This window comes from Orycteropus afer, unplaced genomic scaffold, assembly GCF_000298275.1.
Source record: "Orycteropus afer afer isolate SDZICR_OR568_19922 unplaced genomic scaffold, OryAfe1.0 scaffold00008, whole genome shotgun sequence".
In the NCBI taxonomy this organism is placed as follows: Eukaryota; Metazoa; Chordata; class Mammalia; order Tubulidentata; family Orycteropodidae; genus Orycteropus; species Orycteropus afer.
In genome coordinates, this window is record NW_006921595.1 from 15842037 (window position 1) to 15852504 (window position 10468).

A 10468-nucleotide genomic window follows, 5' to 3' on the forward strand; every position below is an offset into this window, starting at 1 on the left:
TTGAGATCTGGCAGTGTGAGACCTCCTACTTTGTTGTTCTTCTTCAATAGTGCTTTGCTTATCCGAGGTCTCTTTCCTTTCCATATAAAGTTAGTGATTGGTTTTTCCATATCCATAAAGAATCAGTCAGTCTCTTTTGAGATATAAAAGAGATTAAACACAATTTAGCAAACAGAGATGGGGGAAAGGCATGCCAGGACGTATGAAGATCTCAAGGAGCAGAAGTCCATGAGAGACAAGGATCTTCCTCGAGAGCTGGCACCTTTACTTAGAGCCAGCACCTTGAATTTAGACTTCAAGCTGCCTCCTAAACTGTGAGAAAATAAATTTCTGTTTGTTAAAGCTGCCCATTTGTGATATTTCTGTTACAGCAGCACTAGATATCTAAGACAGTGGTAAAATACATATAAAATGAAGTTTGCCATTTTAACCATTTTTAAATTTATAGTTTTTAGGTATAGAGTTCCACCACTCATCTGTCAGTGTGTTGTACTGTAGGGGCTTGGGTGTTGCTATGAGGCTGGAGGTTATGTCACTGGTATTTCAAACACCAGCAGGGTCATGGTGGACAGATTTCAGCAGAACTTCCAGACTAAGACAGACTCGGAAGAAGGAACGAGCCATCCACTTCTCAAAGAATTGGCCAATGAAAAAGGTTTATATTTCAGTGACATTAATTACATTTACCACATGCAATTATTACTGTTATCTATTTCCAAAACTTTTTCATCACCCCCAAACAGAAACTCAATACCCATTGAGCAACATATCCCCACTCTGACCCTCCCCCTAGTCTTTGGTAACCACGTTGGTTTCTGTGCATTTGCCTATTCTAGGTATTTCCCACAAGTTGGATCATAGGACATATCTTTTTTTTGGGGAGGGGTACATTTTAAGAGTAGTTATGTATGGCTACGTTTATGGCTATGTTAACTCCCACTAATTGTATATAAAAGCTGTGGGCCAGGAGCCAGAGAACTCTGATCCTGTCTCAGGCCTAGCACTTTCTACCTGTGTGACCCTGGACAAGTCAGTCATTTCACTTCTCTGAACCTCAGCTTATGGTGTAAAACATAAACCTCATAAGTAATAATAGCAGCAAATTAGAACAACATCATATTTTCTGAATATAAGCATCTTAACATCTGGTTCTAGGAAACAGACTTTGAGACAGGAGCAAGCAGGAAGTCTATTGCAGAGGCTGTGGTGGTAGATACCTTTGGAGGTGTGAAGAAACCCACCGTTGAGCAGATGTTGAACTACAGTACAGCTGCATCAAAGTCTGAAGCTGATCCTGCAGAGAACTATGGAGCTGGGATAGTCCTTCATGTTGCCCCACACTGAGGCAAGGAGGCTGAGCCTTTATTCTTGATACTCCTCAAATCACCCCTCCCAGGGAGGGAGCCTAACTTTGGTTGAGGTGGTTCTCTTCATCAGAGGACAGACATTTTCAGAGAGAAACTCAATTGAGAGCCGTCAGCAGGCAATACATGCAGTAATAACAGGGAATGAGTGCCACCCTCTTGAGAGGTGCCTGCTCTGGGCAGCACACTACAGTGTCCACTACAGTAAGGTATTACACTAATACTGCTACTTTCTCTACTGAGCATTTATATGGGGAAGTTGAAAGTATTAAAACTGCTTGGTGCGGATAAAAGGAAACAGGCTTTTAAATAGCTCTTCCTTCCAGGTGATGTTACTTTAACCTCTGGGGCCTCAGTTTCCTTGGTTGTAAAACAAGTTGCCCTGAGACATCATGCCTATCCTATGAGGAAAATTAAATATTAGTTTCCTTCTTCCTGTAACACTACAATCTGATTGACCAGAAATTATGTGTCCTAATAGCAGGCATTTAATTAGCATATGCTTTTTTGAAAGTCTTATAGTCTACTTCCCACACTTCAAAAATCCTGTTGCCGTAGGATTCTGTCTCATAGCAACCCTATAGGACAGGGTAGAACTGCCCCATAGGATTTCCAAGGCTATAATCTTTCTGGAAGCAGACTGTTATATTTTTCTCCTATGAAGTGGCTGGTAGGTTCGAACTGTCCATCTTTTGGTTACAGCTGAGTGCTTAACCACTGTGCCATCAGGGTTCCTACTTCCAATACTATATCTATGAAAAATATCTACCCCAAAAATAATCTGCTGGGGAACAAATAAAAGCTTGGTTTTTTCCATTTTAAGTCTAAGTTGCTACTGATGTTTGTCTTGGGGAAACATCAGAAAAAGAACAGCTGAAGGAAAGATTTAAGATTATCCCAAGGAAAAATGATTGGAAGTATCAGGGAAAGAACATCAAAATTTGGAAGTCATTTTATTGAGGAAAAAAATAAGAGACAAAAAAATGTATGTGATTTTTAAGAACTGGGACTTTTATTTCTAACATATTTTAAAAACACTGACAAATTTAAACATCATATCAAATTTACAGCAATCTCTGAGTCAGTAGACCTCCTGGAACATGCTCTTGTAAGCAAAATTGCTGCCTTAGAAGTTCCTACCATCTTGGAGAAGGAATTTCTGAGAATGTTGGTCATAGTACTTCCACAATATTGTGTTTATTGTCTTAATTGAATGTGGGCCACTGGCCAGAGTATTCGTCTTTCAGGTTCTCAAGCACAAATTTATTTCAGGGCAGTGGGTGTGTGTGTGTGGGGGGGTAATTATGTAGGAGGATGATGCAGAGAATAGAGGGTGGAGTATTAGAAAACAATGGTTTTCTGGGAATATACTTTGTGGCACAGGGAAGGAGGAATAAGTACAGCTCAGAAGTGACCGTGGTCTGAGATGGTCTTAAAACAGAGTTATGAGAAATATACTTGTCTCATTGTACCCAGCAAATCTCCTCTTCTGCAGCTCATTTCAGAATAACAGAAAGATGCTCCTAGTGATGTTCCCCACTCCCCTTCCCCTAGAAATTCCGTGAATAAGCTGTTACTAAAACCAATTAGTTGCCATCTAGTTGACTCCAATTCATAGTGACTCCACGTGTATCAGAGTAAAACTATACTATACTATACTATACTCAGGCTGGGCAATCTACTTCCATAGTGATACTGCCTCAGCAACCCAAGGAGAGGTCGCTATGAGTCAGGTCGACTCGATGACACATAGCAACAACATACTATACTCAAACTATATTCCATAGGGTTTTCAGTGGGTGCATTTTTCAGAAGTAGGTCATCAGGCCTTTCTTCTGAGGCATCTTTGGGTGGATTCAAACTGCCAGCCTACAGTTAGCAGCTCATTAACCATTTGCATTACCCAGGGACTCCACAAGCTATTGCTAGGCTACCAGTAATTCCCCTCTGAAGTCAGCACTGCCACTATTGGACTGTGCAAAAGTAAACTAAGAAACTTGATGTCAAAATCTAGAGATAAAGACAGATATCTATATCCCCTGATGACATCAGTGGGCTCTTAGGAACCTAACACCATGTGTACAGAGAAACAGGAACAAGCCCCATGTGACATGTGCAATCCCCTGGTCGCCACAGCAGGCTCTTTCCACTGACAGTGACAGGCATTTGAAAATTGTTCGATGCCTGCTTTACTGCATCTTCATTTCTGATGGGGCCTGGTAATCTGTGAGAAATGAACATCAATTGCTTTTTCTGCAAGTGCTAAAAAGTTACTGTTACATCTCTGGAGGGCTCTGGCAAAGCACATGTCAAGGACCTGCAGGTCAGTAGGACTGAAATAGCAGCTATGAAATGAACACTTGATACTGTATATAAATTGAATGATCAGCTGGGTGATTTTAGAACTACATGGGTGGAATTTATGTGTCTTCTGGTCGAGATGATGGTTCTAGGCCAGTGGGAGTACCTCTGACACACAGTACAGTAATCAATGCAAGATGGTAGGAGAGCTGAGGAGGGGAAGAGGGTGAGTGGCTTGACCTTGACCTTGTTCTTTCTCACCTCCACTCCTGACTGTCTTTAGCATGAATGCACAAACTTGCAAAACAAATGCCTGCACACTGTGTGTGAACTCAGAAAATAGCTTAGTGCTTGCTGTTTGGGTCAAGGGCTTCTTGACACTTGTGTCCTCTGCAGGTTGGGAGAGCTGGCCAGTACATAGCTTTTACTTGGAAAAACAATTCACTGTAGACTGATGATCAAGAACAAAAGGTTATTCATACACTCAAATTTGATCCTTGAATTTACATCTCTTCAGTTTTCAGAAAGAGATGTAAAGAGACAGAAGCAAAGAGTCAAAGAATCTGGAGAAACACACATGGTAGGAGAGAGAGAGACTGCTATTGAGACAGAGACATTCAGAGAAGGGAGAGTGATAGAGGAAGGGGAGAAAATGAAAATATAGGCAGGGGAGAGAGAAGAATGGAGAGACACAGGGGTAAACAGAGAGAAAAAAAGGAAGAGATGAAGAAACAGATGTGGTTTCAGAGAGGGAGAGGAAGGGAGAACTGAGTGAGAGAGAGAGGAAGAGGTAGGGAGATAAAGAGTGGCTCAAGTAAGGCACAGAGCTCTGGTGGTGCAGCGCCATAAGGTGTTGGCTGCTAACCAGAAGGTCGGCAGGTTCTGCTGGAGGAAGATGAGGCAATCTACTTCTGTAAAGATTTACAGCCTTGGAAACCCAGTGTGGGTCACTATGAGTCGGAATCAACTTGATGGCAGTGGGTTTTTTAATTTTATTTTGTACAGTGATATACACAAAACTAAAGTGACATGGGTCAAACCATTTTTTTTTTTTTTTGCATTGTTCCCTCCTCTTCCCTCCCACCTCTGGTAACCCACAAAGAAAGTTTCCTTCCTTATATAAACTTTTTATTGACTTTTTACAATAATGAATTAATACTATATTTGTCCTTCTGTGATTGACTTATTTCACTCAACATAATGTCCTCCAAGTTCATCCATGTCATGCGGTGTTTTGCAGTGGGTTTGTTTTTTTACCTAAAGCATAATTCCTGCTGTTACTCAAATAGTGACTTTCATGTTAAAGAACCTGTAACTTCCTTTCTTTCCTACTTAGCCCTCCTTACTCTTCTCTAAGCAGTGTTAGTTTGTATCTTGGTGAGCACGGTACCATTATTTTCTTGGGTTCTCGGGTTCTGTCTAGTTGATTCCGCCTCACAGTGACCTCATGTGACAGAATCCCACGGAGGGTTTTCTTGGCTGTAATCTTTCCAGATGTAAGCCTGGATTACACTCAATATAAAGTACAAAAGAACAATCCTCTCAACTGAACCAATAATCAATATCATGGTAAAAAGAGAAAATAATGAAGTTGTCAAGAATTTAATTTTACTCAAATCCACAATCAAAACCTATGGAAGCAGCAGTCAAGAAATCAAGCAATGTATTACATTGAGCAAATCTGCTGCAAAAAAATCTCTTTAAAGTGTTAAAAAGCAATGATACTCTGAGAACTAAGATACTGTTGACCCAAGCCATGGTATTTTCAGTTGCTTCATATACATGCAAAAGCTGGACAATGAATAAAGAAGACCAAAGAAGAATTAAAGTCATTGAATTATGGTATTCATGAAGAATATTGAATACACCATGGACTGTCAAAAGAACGAACAAATCTGTTTTGGAAGAAGTACAGCCAGGATGCTCCTTAGAAGGGAGGATGGTGAGGTTTGGACCTGTTATCAGGAGGGATCAGTCTCTGGAAAGGATGTCACACTTGGTAAAGTAGAAGGTCAGAGAAAAAGAGGAAGACCCTCAACAAGATGTATGGACACAGTATCTGCAACAATGAGGTCAAACATAACGATTGTCAGGATGGTGTTTTGTTCTATTGTACATTGGGCTACTATGTGTTGGAAATGACTCAACAGAACTTAACAATAGATCACCAGGACTTTCTCTGGCAAAGCTCCTGGACAAGTTCTAACCACCAGCCTTTTGGTTAGCAGCCAAATGCTTAACAAGTTCCACCATCAAGGCTCCTTAAGTTGAAATAAGAAGTGGCAGTGGTGGTTCATTGGTAGAATTCTCTCCTTCCATGCCAGAGATCTGTTCAATTCTCCACTAACCACATCGCGTGTAGCCACCACAGTGGGGGGCTCGTGTGTTGCTATGATACAGGTTCAGTGGAGCTTCTAGACTCAGATGTTGTTGTTGTTGTTAAGTGCCGTGGAGTCGTTTCTGACTCATAGCGACCCCATGCACAGCAGAAAGAAATACTGCCTGATCCCGCACCAGCCCCACAATCCCTGCTATACTTGAGCCCATCATTGCAGCCATGGTGTCAATCCATCTCGTTGAAGGCCTCCCCCTCTTTCGTCGACCCTCCACCCTACCAAGCATGGTCCCTTCTTACAACATGACCAAAATAGGTGAGACGAAGTCTGGCCATTCTTGCTTCCAAGGAGCATTCTGGCTGCACTTCCTCCAGGACAGATCTGTTAGTTCTTTTAGCAGTCCATGGTACTTTCAGCATTCTCCGCCAGCACCACAACTCAAAAGCATCAACTCTTCTTTGGTCTTCCTTATTCATTGTCCAGCTCTCACATGCATACGAGGCGATTGGAAATATCATGGCTTGTGTCAGGCGCACCTTAGTCCTCAAGGAGATATCCTTGCTCCTCAGCACTTGATACAGTTCCTTCGCAGTTGACTTTCCCAATGCTACACATCGTCTAATGTCCTGACTGCTGCTTCCGTTGGCATCGATTGTAGAACCAAGCAACGTGAATTCTTTGACAACCTCAGTCTTCTCAGATTCTAGACTCAGATAGACTAGGAAAAAATGCCTGATGATGTACTTTTGAAAATCAGTCAGTGAAAACACTATGGGCCACAGCAGTCTAAGCTGCAATTGATCATGGGGATGGTGGAGTAGGCAAGGTTTGTCTGTTGTGAGTTGGGGCTGACTCCAAGGCAGCTAACAATAAGAAGAACCAGTTGTGTAGTAACTACCTAAGAGAATAAACACAGGGGGAATTACATTAAGATTAATTTTTTTATAAAAGGTAGCATTGGGAAGAATAAAAATCAGGAAAAAAAATGCGGGGGAGTGGAAATGTCACTGGCCACACACACATGGCCTTTTAAAGATTCTTCCAGCACTCAGAAAGCTAGGACCCCTAGGCTAGTGATCATGAATTTGAGGTGGTGACTAATCTTATTTTTCCCAGAATGTTTTGATGTTCCCAAACAATCCTAATGTTCTGACTTACCTACTGAAAACAGTTTCCCCTTATAAGATCCACTACCCATCATAAGTGGAAATGCCAGATGGTGGGGAGAGCTAATTATGGAAACTTAACGCTGCCTATAGTGATTCAAATTTGTTTCTAGAAAGCAGGGTGGGAGGAAACTTTTATTGAGCATCTTCTATTTTTATGTGTAAAATGCTATGTGTTTTACATAATTATCTTATTTTAAACTCCACATGAACCACAGATGTCTGTTATCTTATTTTACAAACTGTATCTTCTTTTAGCTAATCAAAAATGTGAAAACACAAAGGTTTATACCCTGGTTTGCTGGCATTCTTTGCCCTACCACATAGCATGAACTACGTTCACTTATCAAGTAATTTAACAAGAATATGTGAACAAAACATATTCTTTAGTTTAGCCTCAGTTAATTCCATGCATTGTAACAGAAATTGTCAATGTATATTAATAAGAGGGGTCGCTATGAGTCAGGTCTAACTTGACGGCATATAACAACAACAACAACAATTTCCAAGTATTGGTAAGATAAAAAGACAAGTTCAAAAGCAGTCTACTCTATTTGGGTAAGTGGAGAGTCTCAGGTATATTTTCATTGATAACCAGAAATTGACCCCAAAAGTTAAATTCCAAAAACGCCTTAGTTGTGGGGAATTTGTGCTGTCTCAAATTTGCACTTGCAAACTGGCATTTGCTTGCATAAAGCTGATAGTCATGATCATAATCACTTGATTTACATAAGCTAAAAATACTTCATTGCACTGTCCTGGAAGGCATAATAAAAAATTGTGGATAACGGGGGATGGGACTTGTGTGCTTTGACCTCAAGGCTGAACTTTTCTATGTTATGCAAATAACACGTACTCAAATCTTCTTGATGACACATTTCCTTATATTCCCTGGGTTATATATATTTTTTTCCAAAGGAAGAACACATATCAAGATATTGGGTTTCTCTAGCAGTGTGCTATGATTCACTGAGCTGGAATTTGCATTAGACAGGATATTACTTCATTTCTTAATTATTTATATTCTATTGCATCACACTTCCTTAGTTTTGGCATCAAATATATAAATAGCATTAGCCATTCTTATGTTACTTTTTTCCTGTTAGAGATTACACTCACACTCACACACACACACATTCACTTACGGTATCTATTCCACTTCTATAATTTTGGGGAAAAATGCTGTTGTTTTTTTTAAAAAAAAAAAAACACTAGAGGCTATGGTAGTAAGCAAATTTTGAACAGCTGAAAAAAGCAAATAATGAAGTAATTTCAACCTGAAGTCTATCTTTCCTGATGGAAACAAGGTAATATCAAAAGTTATAATAGTTCTTCCAATTGCTATATAAGCCTAATTGATGCATCTGTCAGAATACAAATCGAGGCTTACATTTTTTGAATTTCCTTCCTAGAAGGCTAAGCTGTATTTCAGTCCAGGGTAACACTACCAAATAATCGCCCTGTGTCTCCTTGATGTCATGTGGGCTTATGGAAAGGTGAGAGAACATGGCCTATATTCATATTGCAACCCCTCAGATTCCAGCCCAGATGTTTGCACCGTGGATGCCAAACTGCCGTGTGCACTCCCCAAAAAATGGCTCCGTGATTGCAAAAAAGAGAGTTAAAAAAAAACACTGATTTGCAAAAGCAAAATAAGATCATTCATTTTCGCAAATCCTGAAACGCAGGGAAGACGGAAAATAATCAGCCAACATCCCAGGCGAGGCCCGCATCTGATGATTTTCTCTGCTGAGCGATGCAAAGCCGAACGCGGTCAGCCGGGCTCTTCACCGCCCCCCGCCCCGTAACTAATGAACACACAACACCGAAAGATCTCAGCCCAGTACATACCTTTCTCCGAGCAATTTTAACTTTTCCCATGTCCATTAGGCCTTACAGCCTAATCTTGCTCTGCCAATTGCTCCCATGGTGAGATCATTAAGTAAATTATTTTAAGATCAAACACCCTGCAGTGACAATGGCGTCCCGTGTAAGGTAAATGCTTCAAAGGCCCCCCTTTCAAATTACAGCTCTCCGAGTTATTCATCACCTCTCTATAGGGCTTGCCCCGCCATTACTTGGCTTTTTGCCGCAGGCGAAGGTAGCACTGCTAATTGGCCTCTGTAACAAAACTGACCTGTGGACAGGATAAAACTTGTTTGGAGCTTAGAGACAAAAATTATTCAAGGTTAAAAACACATGAATGCCCCAGCTACGTCACCAAAAAAAGGAGTGAATGAATGTCTTCCCCTGCGGTTCTTAATGTGAAAGAATGCGCTCCTGGCGCGCCCGGGTCAAACAAAAGCTCCTTCAGGTAGCCAAGCTAGACCAGGGCCTCTTGGAGTCTTTTCTCCTCTGGGTGTTCAGCCCCCCTTTCCACTCTCCTCTTCGTCCTCCTTTTGCAATTCCAAGACAAGTAGCGCCATCCTTTGCTTTGGTTTCTGGGAGCCCCTCCCGGGGAGGGCCTTTGATCTCCTGGGATAATGGCAGATGGAACAATTTAACTGCTTCGTACAGGTGTAGAGAGTTTTCTTGACCGGTTGGGGCTTTTATTTCTAGCACATTAGCCCGGCGCAAACAAATGGGTTTTTGACAGATTCAAGCAGGTAAAACTGCACCAAGCACAGGTAAAACAGCACCGTGGCTCTGCAAAAGCGCGGTCACACCTGCCGGCATGGTACAATATGAAAATGCTGCATAAATTAAAGACAGGTAAAACCACCGAGTTCCCTGCTGTGAGGGTCTTTTTTTTTCTTAACAGCTTGCAAATGTGGTGGGTAGGAGGGCAGGAGGGTAGGAGGGAGAATCTCACAGGAGTAAACAAGTGAACTCCTTGATCTCCCAGTGCTAAAAGGAGAGGGGGTCAGGGTGTTTTCAAGTATGCAGCTTCTACATTGGAAACTTGTAACACTTCACTGCCAACTAAAGAGAAATGGAAAAGAAAGAAACGCCACTGAGAGATTTCCCCTTCGGCTTTCCCAAAGGTTTACCTTCCCCTCAGGTACTTACTTGCGTGTCTCCGTTCTTCCTGTCTAGGTGAAAGCTTGTGCTTGTGTGATGCGTTGATAGCTTTTCCGTTGAGAAAACGTTGGTAAATATGCATTGTAGGAGCGGTCAATGGGCTTATTTTAAAAAGTTGCTAGGGATACTTTTTTTTTTTTTGGTCTATGAAAAATAAAGAACTATATTACAGTTTTAGTGATTGACGAACTCCTTGTTCAGTTAGTCTTGGGTGGCATAGTGGATAAGGCATTTGGCTGCTAACCACAAGGTCAGCAGTTCAAATCAACCAGCTGCTCTG